The sequence below is a fragment of the Cygnus olor genome, chromosome Z, assembly GCF_009769625.2.
Source record: "Cygnus olor isolate bCygOlo1 chromosome Z, bCygOlo1.pri.v2, whole genome shotgun sequence".
NCBI lineage: Eukaryota > Metazoa > Chordata > Aves > Anseriformes > Anatidae > Cygnus > Cygnus olor.
In genome coordinates, this window is record NC_049198.1 from 80,475,791 (window position 1) to 80,497,523 (window position 21,733).

A 21,733-nucleotide genomic window follows, 5' to 3' on the forward strand; every position below is an offset into this window, starting at 1 on the left:
AGTTCGTTGAATACTGTTAGTCATTGACAAACTGAAAAGTGAATGCCGGGGAAATACTCTTTGAAAAACCCTTTCCCTTAATCAGCTACTTTACACAATCTCTTCTAGGTGTGGACCTAATACAGGTAGAGGTTTTCTTTGTTGTTTTCAATTTGCAGTTCTGGCAACATTTCTTTTTCTTCAGGTTTGGAGTAAAAATTATTGAAAACAATACTATCAAAAAATGGAAGAAATCTAATTAGAATTGACAAAAGCACTAGCTGACCAGTCTTGCCAGTAGCCAGGAGCACAGCTGTGGACACGACCAGACTTTTTGCTGAGCACAGGGCCCAGGTGAGGACAGCGGCTGCCAAGCCCACCCCTCTCCATGTGCTAGTGGCCCCTGGGGTTTATGGATCTCCTGGGCAGCCCACCCGTGCATGCTGCACTTGGGCACAAACAGGCTAGTCTGAAACCCTTCTGGGCACTTAAATGAGCTGCAGTTTGCTTTTGATGTTGCTAGAGGCCTGCTGACCCAAGCCTTCACTCCAAAACACCATCAACTCCAACAGGTATGTAAAATTTCACTAAAATTGCATAAAATTGTGCAGTGCCCCACTAAACATTTCTTCCTCACTATTTTCTACAACTGATTCTCAGAGGCACACACAAGGTGATAACATAACCCCTCATGGATCTCCAGGAAAAGACAAAAACTCTATTTCTGAAAGCTCAGATAAAAATGATTTTTGTGGTTTTGCTACTGGCATACATGAATGAAACCATTCAAAATGAAAGAGAAATATTTTCAAATACAGCTGAAGGCAAATATGTTCATTACACCTCTTTTAGAAATAATGCTTGTTTTAACATGTGGGAGTTTTGACTTTAAATTATATGGGGCAAGGGTTTAATGGCATTGTGGTCCACTCTGGAAAAATCAGGGTAAAGTTCCTTGCACGTGGGCTACGGTAAGAAAAATAGTAATGAGTATCACATGTGATTATTGGGCTAGACAAGGCAACACTCTTATTCCCATTCTCCTAAGTCACTTTCAAGACAACATGACATGAGTAGCAATGCATGTCTGAGTATTTCCAAACCATAGTTCATCTCCTGAACAGTTTCGCACAGTTCCAGGAAATTACATAGCCGTTGACAAGGCAACACATCACCTTTAGCCGGCAGGCTACGCTAATCATTAAAAACATCCCCTTGACTTCCAAAGTTTTTGAATGCAGCCATGCCTCTGCCCTTTTTTCATCCTGTCATCCTATGCCGACAATGATTAGAGTAATTTTGCCTATGATGAAGTGACCTTGTAACCTGTGCTAAAAATTAGGATGCATGTGTTTCTTTCCATTTTTGAAGCTTTGTGATCACATCCAGAATTCTACTGCCTATGGATAGCATCAAAAGTTTTGAACAAATATTAAATATTTTTCCTGCATATGTTAACTGGTTTTGTATATGTTGGCGTACTCCCATTTTATTTTTCTGTTTCATCAGAACTCATTGCAATGTTATATTTAAGGAGGTTGCTCTCTCGTGTGTTTTTTATCGCAGCAATGCATCTGTGCAGTATTTGTAGTCTCTCTTAAACCTGGATAAGTGGGGTTAAAAGAACCCTGACAGTTTTTAAAAGCTGCTCGTCTCATGATAAATACATTATAATTCAGTACTGTGAGGCATCAAAGCGATTGAGTTGGGTTTAGGGGACCCTGAGAGAGGGAGAGCTGCCACCAGGGCAGGCTGGAGAGGGCACCCAGGAGTGCACCCTGTCCCTGCCCCTGCACCCAAAGGAGCCCCTCAGAAGGTGCAAGAATTTACACGAAGACTGTTGTGGGAAAAAGCATCCCCTAAAAGTGGTTTCTTCCCGCTGCTAATTAGTGGCTGTTTCATGACATGGGACATTGCTGAATTTTAGGCATTGTAACTATGGATGGATATACTCTCCTTAGAGTTTGCCATAAAGCACTTCACAGAACTATGTATTCTGAATATAACATTAATACTGTACACGTATACAAACGTTACTGTTGATGTGCCAGTAAACATCCATTTTGTTTTATTGCCTTCAGGCAAAAAGCAGGGTGGCGGGTGTCAGAGAGCTTTCTGCTCTGGAAAGAAAAGAGTTACCTTCTGAGCCCTAACAGTCTGTAACATTCCTTTTATTCTTCCTTTTCAAGCCTGTGAATAACAATAATCACACTTCTCTGCTGAAGAGGACTGGATGTTCCCTGAGGAGTTTGCAGCAAGGAGATTAGTAAAGAATGATAGGGGGTGGTCAGCCATATACACGGAATCAGAGGAAAAGGCTGATGTAGTTTCTAGGATGGCTCAGGTTGCTTCGACTCCCTTAGAGTACATTCCCTATCACTCCCTAACAAAAGTACTAAAGGATGATACTCTACACACGATTCAAAATGCCTTCTTCATAATAAGCATTTTAATAACCACATTGCACAGTTATAAGCTCATAATATCAGGCATCAACCTGTTTGTTAACATATCTTAATATACCGAAGTGTATGAAATTGATAGAATGCGGTATAAAGTACTTATGCACCATTTTTCTGTTCAGGTGTGTTTTCACACATTAATTAAACCAGGCTTATGCTCAAGAGAGAGTTTACAAAATTCTAATACGTAAGAATATGTATGTGAAGATTCAAGTATGTAAGTATGAACCCCTACTTGAAACAAGTAGGTGTCAAAGAGCCATATGAGCGTGCATTCACATCAATATATTTTTAATTACCTGGGATAACAGTGATGTGCATGTTATTTTCCATAATATACTGATTTAAACTCTTGTGGGCTTTTTTTTTTTTTTTTTTTTTAACATATTCAACAGATGGTGGAAAATTCTTTGTCCTTATTTCTGAAGTACACCTGCACTCATTTACAATGGCAGTCAAGCTGTGTTAGAACATTCCCCTTTTCCTTTGGTATGCTTGCTTGGCCTTTATCTAAATTGTTGCTTGAGAGAAAGAGAATACAATGGTTTTTCATGTGTAGTTTTTCTTTCTTTTTTTTTTCTTTTTCCTTTTTAAAGAGAACACTGCTTATATAAGAAGCAAACATCAGAGGACTTGCAAATAGCAAATGAAAAGAGAAAAAATCAATACAAACCTAATAGAAAATTGGAAAACAGTCTTGAGTTCAGAGTTACAGTATTTCATAGGCTCTTCAGTAAAACTTGCAGACAAAAAAACTAACTTCTCAGATGCTTTCTTCCACACACTTTGCACTATAAGTGATAATAAAACACAAAAGTCTTAAAGGAATCTTTCTCCTTACTTGCATTAAAGTTTACCACACAGTATTTGACAAATATAGTGCTAGACCAATGGTTCTCTAAAAAGATAATCACATAAGTCACTTTAAAGCATCTTCTGCAACAGTTAAAACAGGTTAATCAGCAACTTGATAAAAATAATTCAGGGCTACTCACAGTAGAAATGAAAATTAGGCTGAATAATTTATTTGACTAGATATCAAGAAATTAATTTATTGTTTTAAGCAAATTGAGCAAAATCATTAAAGCTGCTTGCTCCTAACTGACTGGGATATTGATAGATTAAGCAGGAAAAGTGGCCAGGGGATGAGGTTTTTCTTTGTATTGCCTCCAGTATAGACGCAGGTGCTGGCACACCGTGGTGGTCGTGGCTGCTTGGTCAGGTCTGCACAACCCCCTGCTGTACATGTGGTGGGTGTCCCCATGCACCCTTATCAATGCCTGATTACATGTCCTGGATGAGGAATAATGAACCTGATGTATTCCTACCGCAGGGATGTCTCTCATCTGGGGAAATAGGAGAGCTCCCAGGTTGAAAGGGGACTTGCAGCAGGTAGCAGGATCAGCAAAACATGTCAGTCCTGTCCGACCTGCTCTCGAAGAGATCTCACAGCATGCCTTGCTGCTGGAAGGCTTTTTCTAATGTTTAACCTGAATCTCCCTGTTCCTTAAATTCACTGCTTCTCACCCTATTCACCTCAGATGGAGGAAACAAATTGCTGTCCTCTCCTTTGCAACAGTCCTTGAGATTTTGGACACTTTTAACTATCTGTCTTCCCCTCCTCTTTTCTCCAGGCTGCACTGTCCTGTTTCTTCCAGTCTTTTCCTTGTAAGTCATGTTTTCTAGATTTCTGACAGTGATTGTGGTTTTATTGTGGGGCCTCTTCAGCTGGCTCACGATTTTCTTGAGATGAGGAACATAAAATGAAAGACCATGGAGGAAGGATCACTCAAGGCACCTCGCAGCTTATATCCCTACCTATAGGGTTTAGTGAGGACAGCCACCTGGTCAGGCAACAATCCTCAAATTGCCTGGTAGCTGCTGTATCCACCCCCAGGCTCTTGCCAAACCATATTCCTGCATGGACAGAGGGATCCCTGACGTCAGTTCTTCACAGGACCTGCCAGCAGTAAGAAAAGCCTACGTGTTTGTGGTGGGCATCGCCCTGGCTTACTCAGTGCTCTGGCTGCTGGCAGCCCAGAGGTCAGCCCAAGGCAGGAAGGCGAATCTCCGCCTTCAGAGACATTCAAACGCTGATGGCCATGGCCTGAAGCAAGCTGCTGGAGGCAGCCCTGCCTTGGTCAAGGGTGGCACTGGACCATCTCCATCGGTCCCTGCTGGAATATGTACAGCATGGTGTGAGTTCTCAACCAGCAGAATCTCATCCCAGCAAGTTGGCAGGGAAGGGAGGGAGCTGCCCCACTCAGGACACCTTGCCTGGATGACACACACGGCCACAGTCCTTTCACTCAACTCCAAATGCTGGAGAAGACAGAAAAAAAAAAATAATCCATGAGTATCTTTATCCAGGCAACACCCAGCACATACCACCCCTTCACTGAACAACTGCAAAATGCACTCCTGACCCAAAGCTCAGGCATGATGCAGCAGGTTTAAGAAGATAAAGGGTAGGATTAGGGGGAGGCAATACAAAGAAAAGCTTGCTAGATATTTATTTATTTGTTTGTTTGTTTATTTATTTATTTATTTATTTATTTATTTTGACTTGTGTGTGGAAGAATAGATGTGTATTCACAGTCATAGAGGACCTGAGCAGTTGCTGGCTACATAAAACTGCTGTCTTTATTTGTTGCTGTTAACACACTAGTTTAAGTTGATATGCTCTTCTGCACAGCATGAGCTTTTGCCAGACTTCTCTCACACGTAATGTTAAACTTGTGCATTTTTGTAGGTGGGCATCTTGTAGGCTTTTTTGTAGTTAAAGTTGTAATGCATTATTCATTTAGGCAAAATAAACAGCATCCAGGATTATGAAGATGGAAATCAAAAGATATGAAAACTTTTTATGAGGCGGCATTTCAGTGCTATAATATGGAATGGCCCACGTAAGCTCTTTGGCAGCCTTGGTTGAATGGGAGTTTTATCAACAAACCACTTAAATGTCTGGTTCATATGATAGTTTTGAAAGTGAAAGTAACAACATTGAAAAAAAGAATGAATGGCTGCAATTCAGACCGGCTCACACATTTAGTGAGGCATCTTTTTTTCTGACAGAAAAGAGTAACCCATGTTTTAGCACAGGGGTTAGAAACCCAACATCAGGAGCATCAGCCTAAACTTAGGTAAATCCTGTCTTCATGCCTTTCAGGATTTGTGTCATCTGCAAGTTTTTATCATAATATAAATGCTAAATTGATATTAAACATATAATATTTTACTTCTTTTAGCAGATTTTTTTCTTGATTGACAAATTCTGGTCATATGCATCATAGTTTATTTATCAATTACTTTAAAAGGTGTTTACTTCTAGCATTTATTGTTCCTTTGTTTGCAAACCAAATCTCTTGGTTTTGAAATACAGAACAACATAAAGAGTACCACCTTATTTGCCTTTTCTACAGGTTCAGCCCCTGAACTGCAGCAGTCCCCAGGAAATAATTGTTTTTGTTATGGTTGCTATAGCATTAGAATTGTAATAAGCTGCCCTCAGCCTGCTGAGTACTAGGTTTACACAGTGAGGATGTACAGTAAAAAAAGAATGAAACTCTTCTAGTTTTATACAAAGAGTGCAAGATGGTGATAAAAATTAAATATATATAAATACCATTACTCCCAAATAATTCATCCATCAAAAATCTTTTTTTTTTTTTTCTCTCAATATTACCTACTTCTCCCAAAATGGATGTAGTTCTAGGATAAAGCCAAGTAAAACACAGAGTTTCAGACCCAAAATATGTGGACAAATAGCAGGCTAAAATCATTTGCTATCCAAATCCCATTTTTTCTTCATTTATCAGAAATTTCATGATGGCTACAACCAGTGCACTTTAGGGACTGATCCCGAAGTGTTGTTTGCATAAGAAAGTAAGTCATTTCTTCCTGTGCAAAGCATGAGCAAATGCTTCAGAAGCAGGAGATTTTCTCTGCTGAGTGGAAGATTGTATTCGTCCGTGCATGCCTCCACTTTTGCAGGTCCCTCATACGCAGGTAATGCGACTTCCAGACACCTGCATTATAGGCTATCTAGTGAATGATTTCAGGTAATGAAATAGTCCCTCCAGGTACCTAACACCTCCAATTCCTGAAGAGGGAATAAACATTGATTATTAAATCATTAAAAAAGGTTGTCATTTTCTTCTCTTGCTTGGATTGCCTGACATGGCACCGTAAATCCCAAATAAATCTTCTGGGTATTTATAGGAAAAAAAAAGTTATTAAACAGATTTCAAAATTAATACTTTAAAATGTCAGTGAGCCTTTAATAGCTAATGCCTAAGTAAGTATTATGCTAATAATGAATAAACAAGACAATTGGAAAAACCAATTTTGGCTTTAAAGCTTCACTATATAGACAAGCCAAAATAGTTCAAAGGCACATCTGTATTGCTACCAACTTGCCTCCTAAAGGCTTTTCATCAGTGTAAAGACATTGATCTTTGAAAATAAACACTTAGATAATTTACATCATCATGCAACATACACTTGGGGTAAGAACTGTATTTTACATTGTACCAGGGGGACATTATTTAACATTTGGAGGAAAAGAATGAGTACTGTGCCACTTCTATACACACGTGAGTGTCTACTTCTACTGTTGTAAATGTTTTTGATGGATCACACCTGGGAGATGTATGTGAAATTATGGCATGCTTCCTGCTGCAATCAAATGGCTTGCTCCCTGCTGCTTTGAAGGCAGCTTGCTTCAGCTTGCTTTGTCTCAGAGAGGAGGGAGCCATTGCAAAGGGAATGGAAAACCTGGAGTGGAGCACAAAACAGCGATTTCCAAAAGCCTATAGATAAAGGAGAGCTGTCAAAAAATAGCAGGTGTAGAAATGGCCCAGCATGAGCAGAGAGAGCTTTGCAGCGAGGGTAGAGCTGAAAGGCTCACGCCGCCCACACTTTGTGGCTTTGTGGGTTTGCAACTCCCTTCTAATATTTGTGTTGGCTTGAGGCTGCATTAATTATGTTAAGCATCTTCATTTATTTATTCATTCCTGAGGCAAAAAATGACCTCGAAGTTGCTTACAATTCTTGCTGGTACTTAAAGAAGTGTAAATTCTGCTGCAGGACAGCCTGGGCTGCTCGTCTTGGGGAGGAAAGCGAGGAGGAGGAGATGTCTTCTCAGGGGCAGATGGCTATGGTGACAGGTCTTGGGTGGTCCGTCCTGTGGGAAACCCTGGTCTGTAGAGACCCTGTTTTCTGAGGGGAATCATGAAATACAGGACACTGCTCCAATCTTTTGCCCTTTCATTCCTTCCTAAGCCTGGCACTCACAAAGTGCCTCTTTTCCAGGGCAGTGGGTGGACACCAGGAAAGAAGCCACAAAAAATCCCGATGCTTTTCTTTCTCTTCCCTCCTCCTCCCACCTGCCCAGCCCAGCGCATCAGGAGGGAGGATGGGCTCACCCTCCCAGCAGCACTAGCCGTGGGTAATCTGCAGGGATCACAGGTTAGTGCCCAAACCTCAGCATCAGCCAGGAGGCATGTAGCAGTAATCTACCTCTGGGATGACTCCAGAAGTGACAGCAAGGACCACAGGGTGTGCAGGATGTCTCCCTGCATTTGGTGAGCTTCCATTCAGCTAGACTGCTTTGGATTCAGCGTATGGGTTACTGCTGGCCAAACTCAAATAAAAGTACCAAGATCCTGCCAAGGAGCTTGTACATCCTGAGCACATCCTCTTGTGGGGTCCCCCAAACTCTTCCAGTTGTCTATCATTAAGCAAAAGTCTCACTGTCCCACACCAAATATATGGCTTAACTGGCTTGTGCTGAGATGCTTGAACAACATGGTTACTCATTTGTGCACTATCCTTTAAAACTATTTTTTTCTCTCGCTCTTCTGGGCTGTTTTGTAGAACGCAGTTCAGAATGTGAGTGTTGTCAATGACCAGACCAGCTAGGTATCTGACTTGTGAGAGCTAAAGCTTCAAGTAAAAGTCAGGTAAAAAAAAATCATCTGAATGTGAAACATGAGAAAGCTGAGCTGCAGACCCACTCTGCTGTACAGGACATCCTGATGTAGTGAATTTTCAATGTCTGGAGGAGGTCCAGTGTGTCTAAAGCTGGCCAGTATGAAGCAGGAGAAGCCCTGGTAGGACTGGCACTCTTGCAGAAGCAGCAGCACCTGCAGACATTCACAACTGCCCACCATTCACAGTGGAACTGCTCTGTGCACTGGGTGGGTAAGGGGTTATTTCCTGGTGTGCCCATTTAGCATTCACAGCTTAATACGTTCTGCATGTAAGCTGTAGGTACTTCTTTTCAGCTGGGAGGTTGTATCAAGGTTTCTCATATTGCTGTTTTATCCTCAGTATGCCCATAAAGACATCAAGCCTATGTCACCTTAAGCTGTTATTTAAAAGAGGACATTTTTCCTACTGTATTCTCTGACACAGGACATGCAGAGGAGAAAAACAGCAGCTCAGGATCCTTGCTTCTCGACCCCTTAAGAGCAGTATTTGTTCAGCACATGAGGAAGAAATTGTGTGTGTACTCAAAGATACCACCATTTACTTTACATGTAATGGAAAAAACAGGCATCTAAAGAAGGACTGTTGCAACAGCTGGTATTTCGTGCCAGGAAGAAGACAAACTTCTTCACACGTGGCTCAATTTAGGAGAGTTTAGCATGGTCAGGTTGGCTGGTTAAGGTCAAAACAAAGACTAAACCAGGTCAAAAGATATAATTCTTGAACAAAGCCCCTGTGAAGCTTAATATCGATTTAAGTTTAGACAAGGTACTCTTGGTTAGGGACTGCACTAGTTATCCTTAGGTGATCCAGCTGCTTTAAAAGCTCTGACTGCGGAATAAATTGTGTTGGCTTTAACATAATGATGTTTTTTTTTTTTCCAGTCTTTGTGGTTGAGGCAGTCAGTAGACAAGACAGAGCCTTTCAGGAGTATATTGTCAGACTGTAGTGTGTGTCATAGAGCTTAGAAAGTGGTCACATACAAATGCTCAATATTACTAATTGGCTGGAGACTACCTGCCATGTACACTTTATGAAAACAGACAACAATGTGTAAAACTAATGGAAAGAACAAATGGTGTTCTCTACCTCAGCTCTTGGCAAACATGCGTTGCTTTTTTGCAGAGGAAAACATATTCAAACAAAAAGATCTTAGGCAAACAGAGAACAAAGTTAAAGCCTTGGTAGCTTTTATTTTAAGAATGTTTGCTTTCATAATCAAGCAATTAGTGCGATTTAACAATGACCCACTATCTACACTAAAACACCAAAGCAGCAGTTGTTAGTAGAGAAACACAGAGCCATGTTAATGGCAGCTTTATTCCAGCCAACAAAAATGCAAAGTCCAGGGTTGGTACGGAAATGAAATGCTAACTCCTTCAAGCAGCATATTTCTGAGCCTATATGAACAATAGGCTGAATTTTCCAGTTCTGATGGCACTTTCCTGCTGTGAAACACAGGGTCTGACCCCAGAGGGTTTTGCACGTCCCTTATGCTCATGGTCATCAGGGGAATACTCAGGCTCAGAACATCTTGGTTAAGCCAAAGTTCCAAAAAGAAAAATGTAATAAGCTGTGGTTCCATTTACTAAAGGCAAGTTCTTATTTTCCTTGTGAAGCATTTATTTCTGGGAGATACTCCTATAAACCATATCATATAAGATTCCCTCCCAGCATCAGGATGACTAGCATTGCCTATGCCTTTCTGAGACTGCAGTGTTGTTTTTCTCCCCATTGCCTATTGTTATTCTAATGTACTCGTGTGATCTGACAGCTGCTGATGAAGCATTTAGTGAATATTCATTGTCTCAAGGAGAAGGGAATGAAAACACAGAGGTGCATGCTGTTGATAATAAGGAAAGTTTAAAAAGGTCAAACAAGTATCTTTGTGGAGCCACCATGCGGATTATGATTCTGGTTGTATCAGACTAGTTGTGGTTTTAAAAGGAGAAAGTGGCTCTTATCTTGGGCCAGCTGTTCCGTATTTGATAACGATATATTGTGGGTGGGGGCTATGGCCTGCAAGCAGGCAATTTCTGGTTACTGCTCTATTTTTTGAAGTTTTCACTGAAACCATCTATTGGGTCAGAGAAGCAGAGGATTATTATACGCAGAATAGTCAAAGAAGTGTTTTCCAAAGTACTGACATTACTAGTGTTTAAAAACACCTCCCCAGCAAAGCACGTAAAGTAGCAATAAAGTGGACCTGACGATGGCATCCTTACCTTTAAATTAAAACAGAGAGGACAGTTCCCAGGCCATGACACCAGCAGAAGCAAAGCTCCCACCCTGGGCCAACGAGCTGCTCTGGATCTGTTTGGGGGCAGCTACTTGCACAGGCTGAAAACAAACCAGCAGCGAGTCGAGCAGCTTGACAGTGTTGGCCACAGAGCTCCAGCACACAGAAATATTCTCCTTTTGGTTGATTGATGCCATCACAGCTCACATGATGAACACACAGAGAGGGTTGTTATAGCAGATAGCATCCTGAAGTTCAAAGGAGAATTTGGCCATAGATTTCTCCCTTCCTCTCCTTTACTATCCTGCTGCAACACTTGAATGCAAACACCACTGGTAGAGGTGGAAAAGCATTTTTTTTCTCTCAGCTCTTCCAGTTGCAACATTCTTCCATAAATTTACCATAAATTCCCTTCATATTCCAGTTTTGAACTTGTTTTCTGGTGCTGGTTGCATACCTCCTTTAAATCACCACTGCAGAATTCCTGGCATTGTGGGTTTCCCAGGTGGCTCCTTTTGAAAAGACTTTTATAAATGGCATAGGGTCATAAATATTAGTGCCTGAGGGAACGGTGCAGCTTAGATGCTCAGGTAGGTTAGTCTGAGTAGCTGCAGGGACTGGCGGTGGGAGGCAATGCCTCTCATGCATGGATCACCACCTCAGGGATGGGTGCCAGCATATTGAACTAAATAGGCTGATGTACGTCTGCTGAAAAATATTAAGTAAATGTGAGTGCTGCAGCCATGCAAAGCATCTGTAGCATGACAAGAAACATAAAACACCATTTTATGTGCTATTCTACTAGCTTTATTTCCATTTGCATGCTGTATTGAAAGAGGAGATTATAGTTGGCTTCAGCTGCCTCCATGCACAGTCCTCATTAAGACAAAGACCCCTGGGAATCGAAGGTCACTCCTCTGGATGGAGATATGCTCCGCTGCAATGCTGCACTTGGCGAGGGGAGCTTGATCCTTGGACAACTTGCCAATGTGCAACGAAGGTGTGGGCACTGCAGAGGCAGAGGAGCTGTAGCCCCCCTCCAGGCACATCCCTCCTAGTTCAGCCTGGGCTCTGGCTTGGTGTTGTAGGCGAGGGGAGAGCACTTCTGATTTCTGGCACGGTATCTCTGGTCTCTGACGGCTGGAGCTTTTGTGAAGCCCTGAGTTAGAAGCCAGGTATGTATGACACAGACACCCTCCCTGACCTTGTGCTGCGTGACATGGGACCCAGGTCTCGCCTTCAGCAGCTCTCTGCCCCTGATGTGCTGGTGAGCAGCCAACAGGAGAGGTGCAGTGACGCTGTATGGTGATGGTGCAACACCAGCTGTTCTGCTTTGGGAATGACTTGACTTTGGAGCAGAAGTGAGAGAAAAAGAAAAAAAAAAAGACCAAAAAAAGCCGTCAGAGGTGGAGCCCCGTGCAGCACATCGCAGCGCAGCAGCAGCACGGTGACTCAGCAAACCCTCCCCAGCAGAGCACGACTCAGCACCCCAGCGGGCGCAGCGGGGGCTTTGCCCAGCAGAGAGTCACCATCTGCCGTCGCCTTCCAGCCCTGCTCTCAGCAGACGTCCCTAGTCCTGCCTGTGGTCACTGGTGTTGGCGTAGTTTTGTCTGCCAGGGCACCAGACTGCCGTCCCCTTTCTCCTATTTCGGCTTCTCTGTACACGGGTTTTTGGGTGCTGATGTGACCTACGGCAAGCAGGCTGTGCTCTGCCCACACCTCCTGCACGCGCTTTGCACAGGAAATGCAGACACAATGCTCAGGAACCATGGCTGCATACATACATCTTGCACCTTCAAAAATTAGTATTTTTCTTTGTTTTCTCATACCTTTTTTAAAGGCAAACAGAAGGGCTGTACATAGGCAAGGCACCTCAGGACATCTTGGAGCAATAGCGCAGCATGGCAGCACAAACTCCAGAGTTTAGCAAGCTGGAGAAGTGACGTTTATCACCCTGCGAAGTGTGGGAAACCAAACCCAACCAAACCAAGCCTCGGGGAGACAGCTAGCCTCTTCTAAATAAAAACTAAAGATCTCTTTGATGAAGGGCATTGTGGTGATCTGCTGTGGTGCTGTGGGAAGGCAGAGGCCCGGATATCGGGATACTTGGCTTCTTTTTCCGTCTGAGAGAGCTGCTGAGAGACTTTAGCACAGTCACTTTCCATCTGTCCTGTCTTTTACTTGCCTGGAGATAGTGTTTGTAACAGAGTCATTTTCTTAGTATGTTGTGGTTTGCTCTGTATCAGAACAAAAGGACTACAATGGCATGGGCCTTATAAAACCAAGGCTGTCACCAACTCTGTAAGTTTTATCTCTAAACTCATTTTATATATATATATATATACACACATACACACACACATATATGTATATGTATATTCTGGATTAATGTGATTAGATAAGTATATATATATATATTCTTTCTATCCTGAATATTTTTTATTTGCCCTCATAATTTCAAAGAAGTCCGCTGGAAAATGTGATAGGAGAAGATACACAAAAGAATTCATATTTTCAAGGAAAGAAAGGAAAAGCAAAGACAGGGAGGAATGCTTGTTTTTCACACAACACGTTGACCGTGACACCTGGCTTTTTGCTTCTGAAAGTTTGTGGATGACAACGCTTTGTTCAGGAGACCTGAGCCGGGAAGACCAAGCTCCACATACCAGAGACAGCAGCTTTCGGTGCAGTGCTGCAGCAGATCACATCTGGTTGGGAATGAGCATCCCAGAAACACGTGGAAACTAAAAAGGTAAAAGACAGGTGAGATTTAAAACCTTAAGGGCCTGATCCTTGACTGAGCTTGGGCATGTAGAGAGAAGGGGGCTAGGTATTTATCTGGAGCAACTTCCCTGTCACTTTGTGTCCAAGCGCATCAAGACGCCCGGCTTTCTGCAGCCAACAGAGGGGCTCACAGAGAGAGGAGACCTGCACGAGCAGGCTGGAGGCATGGTGGTGTTCTGTCTGCAGCCTGGTGGATGCTCCAGCAGCTTCGGTAAAGTAATCAGGAGCTGCTCTCTCCCCATCCCAAAATTTTGAGTAAACCATCCTGGTGAGGCAGAGTTCAGCACAGGGTCATTGTGCGGCACACCACTGCCATCACAAAATACTCCATCATGGGTGGCCATCTCATCTGTCCTTGCAGACCACTCTTGAACATCTCAGAACATCAGCTCTGCAGCGTGGGCTTTGCATTTTTGTATAGGTTTTTGACAGAGAACTGGATCGGGGTGGTCGAGTGCAGTCAGAGCATGATGCCAGACCCCGGAGCAGGGAAGCATTAATTCATGTGTTTACATCTCGCCCTGTGCAGAGTGATGCTTCAGCACGGCCTCACGTGCAACCCTGCTCTTAGATGTTTTCCTGTGCCAAGATATTATTGATATATTCTGGGTGGAATCAGCAGGGAAAGCATAGAGAAACTGCTTTTTAAAATCAAAGAGTCAAACTGACTCTTTAAAATCAAAGAGTCAATTTTATTTTGCTTTGTTTTTATGGTTGTTATTTTTGTCATTCTTCTGATATTTTTGTGTTAATTTTTATTACTTTGATTTCTGTGCCATATTCCTCTTGCTCCAATACATACTCACAGTGTTTTCATTCTGTACCCTCCATTTGTAAGTACCTCACACGCGATAGCATACAGGTGTTCTTTAAAAGGCTATGTGCAATTTCAGAACATGTGAAAGGATAGAAAAAAGCAGACCACATGTGCCCTAGTAACTTGTTGGATGCACTGGGCCATCATTATGCAATTGTTCTGTGTGCAGCCTGGCTTGTACAGTTCCTGTGCCTCTCTGCTCGGGTACAAGCTGTTACTGCTGCCGAGAGCACTCCACATTAGTCGAAAGTCACCAGGTTATGGCGTGCTTGCCCATGCCCGGTGCCAGGACCAGACTAAGCAAATAACATCCTTTTCTATCCCTCAGCTTCGTGTTTCTACCTCTGTGTCTTCCCCTTGTTAATAATTGTGGTTGTTTCATGGGGCAGCTGTTTGAATAACAGCCCCACCACAACCCCCCCAAAAAAATTACCTTGTCAGATGAATCACTTTGCTGTACTGCGTGAACTCTGTGTGCAACTTGGCTCCTGGTTTAAATCACTTCTGAAATAACCCTGGCTGAATTCATACTGAAAATTATTAAATGTGCTCACACAGTTCTGTGTGGCATTCTCCAGGCTTGCTAACAATAAGTTTTTTATGCTAATCCTGCTCTATGTGGGAGTATTGTGACTTGGAAAGTCAAAACAAAAGCTTAGCTAGAAGGAGAACAACAAATATGTGTCTCAGAATGTTGCCTGCATGCGTGCCTCCATGTGTAACAACAGTAATTTTTTTTCCTCTAATAATTCCTAATAATTCCACAGATTCCATTTTGACAAACCAGAAAGAGCTAGAAATTGGTGACAAGTCTGCATTTTGCACAGCTGGAGAACAAGATTCACAGCCACTCCATTTCCTGTTGGCAACAACTCAAAACTACACTGAAAAAAAAAAAAAAAAAGAAAAAGGAGAATAGGAATAATTGGATCAGTGCCCTTCTCTCTTTTTATAAAGAAAATCTAAGTAGTTTTTTTTTTTTTTTTTTTTTTTTTTTTTTTTTTTTGGCGCGTGTTGGAAATGCAGACTCTTAATTATCATTTCTTGTATTGTATTACATTATATTATATCACTTCTCTAGCAGCATTACAACAGTGATAGTGCAAGAGAGAAAAGTCAAAACCTAGAAAAAGGAGTTTTAGTTAAAAGTGCAGGTTTGTATCTGATTTGCTTTTCTGAATTATCTTTTCAAAAAGCACACAAGCAAATGGTGCTAATAAGGGATTTCTATGTCAGAAGCACAGTTCTCTTATCTCCCACTGAAGTGCTAGGGATCCAAAATAATTACCCCTTCTTTTTCCCCTGTGTTCCTGGAAAAAAAAAAAAAAAAAAGGAAGAAATGGCATATTTGGAAACCCAAACAGGTTTTCTGAAAGAGGGATAATCATATGAGATATCGTAATATTCCTGCAAGGACTGTCGCACGGAAATGAATAGATTTCTATGCAGTTTCACTTCCAGTGCTTGCAATACTCACACTGAACCTGTACATATGGGATAGACATATGAATGTTTAGTTTTCTAGAGGTATTCATTTCCACTGGAAATGGCTAAATCTGGCACTGCAAGATACACACCAAAAGGCCAGGCCTCGAATTAATTCTGTGATCTCACACATCCATTTATGTCCATTTTCCCTATGGGCAACTTATGTCTGTGTAGAGGAAGAACAGAAGACACTACTGGTCTGCCTGAAAACGACACCTACTGCACCAAAACATTTTCTGACATTTTAGTTTCTCAGGTGAGAGGCAGGTCATGCTGATCTACCACCTTTCCTAATCCTCTCGCACTGCCGCTGAGCCTGCCTGAAAGCCTTGCAGCAGCTCTGATAAGCTGCATGCTGTGACGGGGCGTGCTGCAGCACGCCGCTACAGGAGCCGATCCTGAAGCAGATGTTGCTGCCTGGAAAATGTTCTCGTCTGGGTGTTTTTTTTTTTTTTTTTTTTTTTTTTTAAGGAACCAGATCACTAAACTTGCAAAGAAATTTGCAAGAGATAATTCATGGGATAATAGAGGTAATTGATGGCTGTTCTGGGACCATTAAACCCTTTTCATTTACTACACCATAGGCAAGATTTTTAACTCCTCTTCAGATGTGCAAAGCCAATTCAATGACACACTGACTCACTAATTGCCTTTAAAGTTTCATTAAAAACAGATGCCTTGCTAAAGAGCAAATATTAGTCACAGACTGATCAAGGTGCAGCTAGAGTTCTGAGCACGGGCCGATAACACAGCTAATGATGTGGAAAACAGCTGCTAATGCCAGCATGGCATTCTCCTCTGCGCAGCTACAATTAATATTGATAAACGCAAAGTGCCTCGTGGAAATGCATCCTGTTGGCTGCGTAATCAGAATACTGATGGAGAAGAAAAAAAAAAAAAAAAGAAACATGAACCACTGATACAGCGCTCATTTTCTTCTTTCCTATTTCTAATATGCAGTGATGAAACTGGTGTAGTGTCTGCCAGGGGCACATTCTCATGTGTATGCTTTTTAAAATTTGTAAAGCATTTTAAGTTAAGCAATATTCTACAAAACTAATAATGAAAAGTAATAAGATGCCAGACCTGTCATAATCAAAACTTCCCTTGTTATGCTATTGTGTGTTTTGCTTTCTCTCTCTTTATGCTCACTCTGTATAATGAAGTACTTCGGGTAATACATTTACAGCAGTTTAATTGCTTCCACAGAACACAGGCTTTCTAGAATGATTTTATGTAAGAAAGCTCATGGCCTTAACCTGTTTGACACGGGCTTATTTCAGCCTAGTGTGTTCTGGTGCAGCTAGGTAACACATTCACAAGTTATGTGCAAGTGAGAATATCATCACATCAGATAATGCAAAGTACTGAAAATGGTACACTTTTTTAGGAGGGCTGGGATGGGGCCCAGGGCGCGCACTGCAGGGCAGCTGAAGTTGAAGTACTTGTATGTCCTTGGAAAATGATACAACTGCTATCTCTGGATACCTTAATCTACATGATACTGGTGTTACAGGGGTGGTTGGACCAAATGATCGTGGAGGTCTTTTACAACCTTAATGATTCTATGACTCTATGACTCTATGATTCTGCCTTATTCCCATTTTATTCAATCTGCTTTGCAATGGGTTTAAACTAAATCCAGTCTTCTGGAATGAAAGGCAATGCAAACTAACCACTAAAACGCAGTATAAATTGTAAATTCCCAGTATATTAGCTCTCCTGCAGTGACTGCCTGTGCTTTCCATCTCAGAGAAACACAAGGAAACTTTCCCCACCGTATTACATCTAGCGAGTACTGAAAGCACATGCACAGCTGATTTTGGAGAAGGGGAGATGTGCTGGATAGTCTCTCTCTGGTTTATCAGAGGACAGTTTGTATGCAGACATAGCTGAAGAACACTGCAGAGCAATAATTCAGTAGTAAATTGTGTATATGGGGCATAGACAAGTTGCTGGGAAGGGACCAAGTAAGTGTAAGCATCTTCTCTAACCCATCAATCTTTTTTATTTATTTATCTATTTTTATTATTTTTTTAATAGCATAGAGGATGAATGGCTTACTTGTAAAGAGTTTTGGAGAACTGCAGAGGCAGAATGTGTGATGCATCACTGATGTCTGCTGGCAAGTGTTGTGCAATGTGTGGCCTTGGTATGGTCTGTGGGAAAGCCCCTATTTGATTTCTAAATAAAAATTGTTTTAGTGCAAATTCTAGGCCTGTGAACACACACAGATTGCTCAAATGTTGCCCCTGACTCTTTTATGACAGTCTATAAATAAAATTCACAAGAGCAGATTAGGAGATGCTCTTATGGGAATTCTTCGCATGAGTTGAGCTTTCTACACCTCATATGAGCTACTAGAAGTCCAGCGGTTTCTTTAGATCTCCTTTCTGTACCTTTTCATGATGGAAATACTTTATGTTCTATGTAGAACTGTCTGTATCTCTGCATTCCACTACTTTCCACACAGAGTGAAATCAGAGCCTTTTTTGCCCTGAGTGCTGCAATGCTCTAAGTGCTCTGGTGGCTTTCTTGCACGTTTTTCCTCATTTTGTGATTAGTCTTCTGAAATAATTTGTGTTTTTATCTTAAGATAGTAAGAACATTAAAAATGTCAATATTTTTAGATTTCTATCTTGCTTTGGGAATTTGACCATGTTATGGTTTACCGAATACTAATACGTGACAGTCTTTAGTAACAAGTGTTGATGCTATTTGCTGATCATGGAAAACGTGTTGCAACATATAATATTTTGCTTACACAACAATTTGATTTAACTCCCAGATCCTTAGTAAATTAATTTATGGCATTTAGATTTAAGTCAGCAGTATTTATTTCCAAAAATACTTACAAAATCTAGATATTAAATTTTTTCATTTGGGAAGTTTGCCACAGTAAAACATGTTCTTTCCTTTTCATTTCCTGTGAGCGTTGCTGACACCCACACTGGAGTTTAATGGTGTTCACGCCACTGTGAGACCCACCTGGCTGGTGAGACTCATGTCTTTTCAAAGGGTAGTTATCTCTCTTGCTTATGACTGACAAGGTAAAAGGAAAAAATAAGAGAGAAATATCCTTTTTTTGTGTAGTATAAGCATATCCCTGTAAAATTCATAAGGCAATGCACACCATTTTTATATCTTGGGGTCAAAATGTTGTCAGCAACATATGTGTTGTTTTAATAGGCATTCATTTTCTGTGTATCAATATATCTATTTTTTACTCTAAGGAAACTGCCAGATAATATATATTGTTTATCAACATGAACAGCAACAAAACCCACTTATCCTCAAGAAGCCAATCTTCATTTGAATTTTTGACAATACAAACCAAACACAAACTCTACAGCTACTGCCTCATGGCCCTGTGTGGTTCACTATTATTTGTGCAAGTGACTTGTATGAGAATGTGCACAGAAGAAAAGTTACATCTACTAGAAATCAATGCATAAGCTCGTGGATACTAGCATTTATGTTGGATAGTACAGATATGGGAAAAAAAAAAAAAGTTCAAAACCAGGTCACGGCCAGTCATGAGATTTCTGACTTGGAAGCAAACTGCTCTAAACTGACAGCTTTGGTGGAAAAAATTATCTAACTTTACATGTAGTTTTCTATTTGGAAAATCCCCATCTGCTTTTTCTTTACATCACTGTTCTACATAAACCAGAACTCAGCAATTCAGTGCAGAAGTTGGTGCAATTCAGATTCAAAAACTTCACATCATTTCGAAATCAGACTGCACTCTGCAATGTTACGGTCCTTTCCAAGCAACACAGCTAGCGGAGGCATTGCCTCATTCCCTCCCTCACAGGAACGAGTAGGATTCCCTTGCCTTTCTAGGTGCCATGAAAGAAGTAATCACCCTGGGAATTAGTTCATAAGAAGAAATGTGTGCCATGCTAACACAATACCTGTGCTGGGACTCTCAAGTAGGAAGCAGGGGGAAGGCCATCTAATAGTGATTTGATGGAAATGAAGTATCTCAATGCAGTTGATTATGATATGAAATGAAAGTCTAAATACTATATCCTTTCACTGAAATGAAGAGGAGAATAAAAGTTAAAATCCAGAACACAGGGTGGTAGTTTCAAGTTTTGTTCAAAACCTTTCCAAACTCCATCACCAACATCTGGAAGAAAGATCAGATTACAATCAGTATTAGGCTGGTGAAAGAAATAATCAGAAATCATATTAAGAAATAACACATAGCATTTACACTTATATGCCAATAAATAAATGTCTTTTTGTTAAAAAAAATATATATATATATATATATATATATATATATACTGAGTGCAAGGTTAATATCTCGAAGATTTCTTGGAGACATTATTTTGAACCTCTATTTAAGGATATGAGCCTTTTAATTTACAAGTTTTTTAAAGAAATCCTTTCTTCATCATGCTCAATGGAGCTAAATAGATGTTGAAAACATTTCCACAAAATAAATGAATTTAAAATATTTCTTATGTTGTTCTTTCACAATTTTTCAGCTCTCACCATCTTAGTTCTAATTGTTCTCATCACTCATTTTTCTTCAAGATAGAAAATCTAAACATCTAAATATACATAGGGAAAGGAATCCTAACTTACTCCATATTTTTTTCTTTTAAGCTCCATATCACCGAAGTTACCTTTAAAAAAAAAAAATTTAAATAGTAAATTCTTAGGAGATTTCCTTGAAAACCACTTTCTTAAAAACACCTCATATTTTCCAGTCTTGTTCTTGACATCTTTAGGTAGGAAAAAAAAAATGGGGGGAAGAGGGAGAAAGAAAAGAAAACATCTCCACAATAGATTTTTAGATTGCCAAAACGTTTACATAAAAATGCCAACAAAAGAAAAACACAAGTAAAAAAATCAGCTAATTTAATCACAAGATATTTAGTACTTTTGCTGGAGAGATCTTCAGTGCCCAGAAAAATAAAATGTTAAATCCCTTCTTCTCATTCAATTTATTCAAACAAAAAGATAGATACAATAGATCGCAGTCCTTAGAAATTCTCTTATTTGCATAATGAATTGAGCAAGGTGAAAATGAAAGACTTACCATTAACTTAGGCATGTTTTACGTGCTGGAGCTGCAAGAATGCTTCTTTTCATCAAGTTCTCCTTTGTAACTTGCTTTCTTCACAGAATCAGTCCAAGCTAAACTCTTTCTTCCCTCAAGGAAAATACAGTTGTTCTTTTCTTTGGTTACAAAACATCAAGAAGAAAATAAATAAATAAATAATCAAATAAACCAAACCTGCAAAACTCACCAGAACTCCTTGTCTAAGGCACACCAGCTGAGCATTCACTTTGTATATGGATAAATATACATTATAAATATACATTATAAATATACATATAAATATACATTATACATATAAATATACATTATAAATATACATAAATATGTGTACGTCTGCATTATCTCTGGGTGGTATCTGGTTTTGGAAACTCAAAAGCCCCCATTTCCAGGTGAGAGGAAAAAACTACTGCATCGGTAAGGCACTATTTCCAAATTTACAAAAACAGAAAAAGCTTCTGGAAGAAGGACTGCCCGTCCCATGTCCATCAAAGAGGTGGCCTCCTTAGGCATCAGGGTGGGATGTCCCTTCCTCAGTAGGTCAAGGCTCAAGAGGGAGAGTGATTGTGTGACCGGTACAAGGGAAATTGATGCTCTGGTGTCAGCTCTGAAACATACCACATATTCAGTCTACCACATTATTTGCTGTCTCACTGACTTAGCTTCCCTGTCTATGAATTGGGATGTTTCTTATTGCCTTCTGCATGTTGCAGAACTGGGGTGAAATTCCTTGGTATTTGTTGTGAGTTCAGATACTCTGGGAAGACACTTGGAAAATAATTGGGCTGGGATGACCAAGCTCTGCCTGGCTAACATCTTGCTGTTATTTATTCCTTTTTTGATTTACAGTCTAAAGAGAAGGGCCATGAGAAGCTTCCTCCATCATGCAATCCTCT

At 40.7% G+C, this 21,733-nt stretch overlaps 2 long non-coding RNA genes across 2 annotated transcripts; both read right to left on the minus strand.

The window, feature by feature from the left end:
• Positions 1–11,460: 11,460 nt before the first annotated feature.
• On the minus strand, positions 11,461–12,624 carry LOC121062148. Its single transcript, XR_005815429.1, has 2 exons — positions 12,201–12,624; positions 11,461–12,019 (listed from the first exon to the last, which is right to left on the minus strand). It is a non-coding gene; the product is annotated as an uncharacterized LOC121062148 (long non-coding RNA).
• A 7,740-nt stretch (positions 12,625–20,364) lies between these two features.
• LOC121061383 lies at positions 20,365–21,084 on the minus strand. Its single transcript, XR_005815066.1, has 3 exons — positions 21,067–21,084; positions 20,817–20,956; positions 20,365–20,400 (listed from the first exon to the last, which is right to left on the minus strand). It is a non-coding gene; the product is annotated as an uncharacterized LOC121061383 (long non-coding RNA).
• Positions 21,085–21,733: the final 649 nt, after the last annotated feature.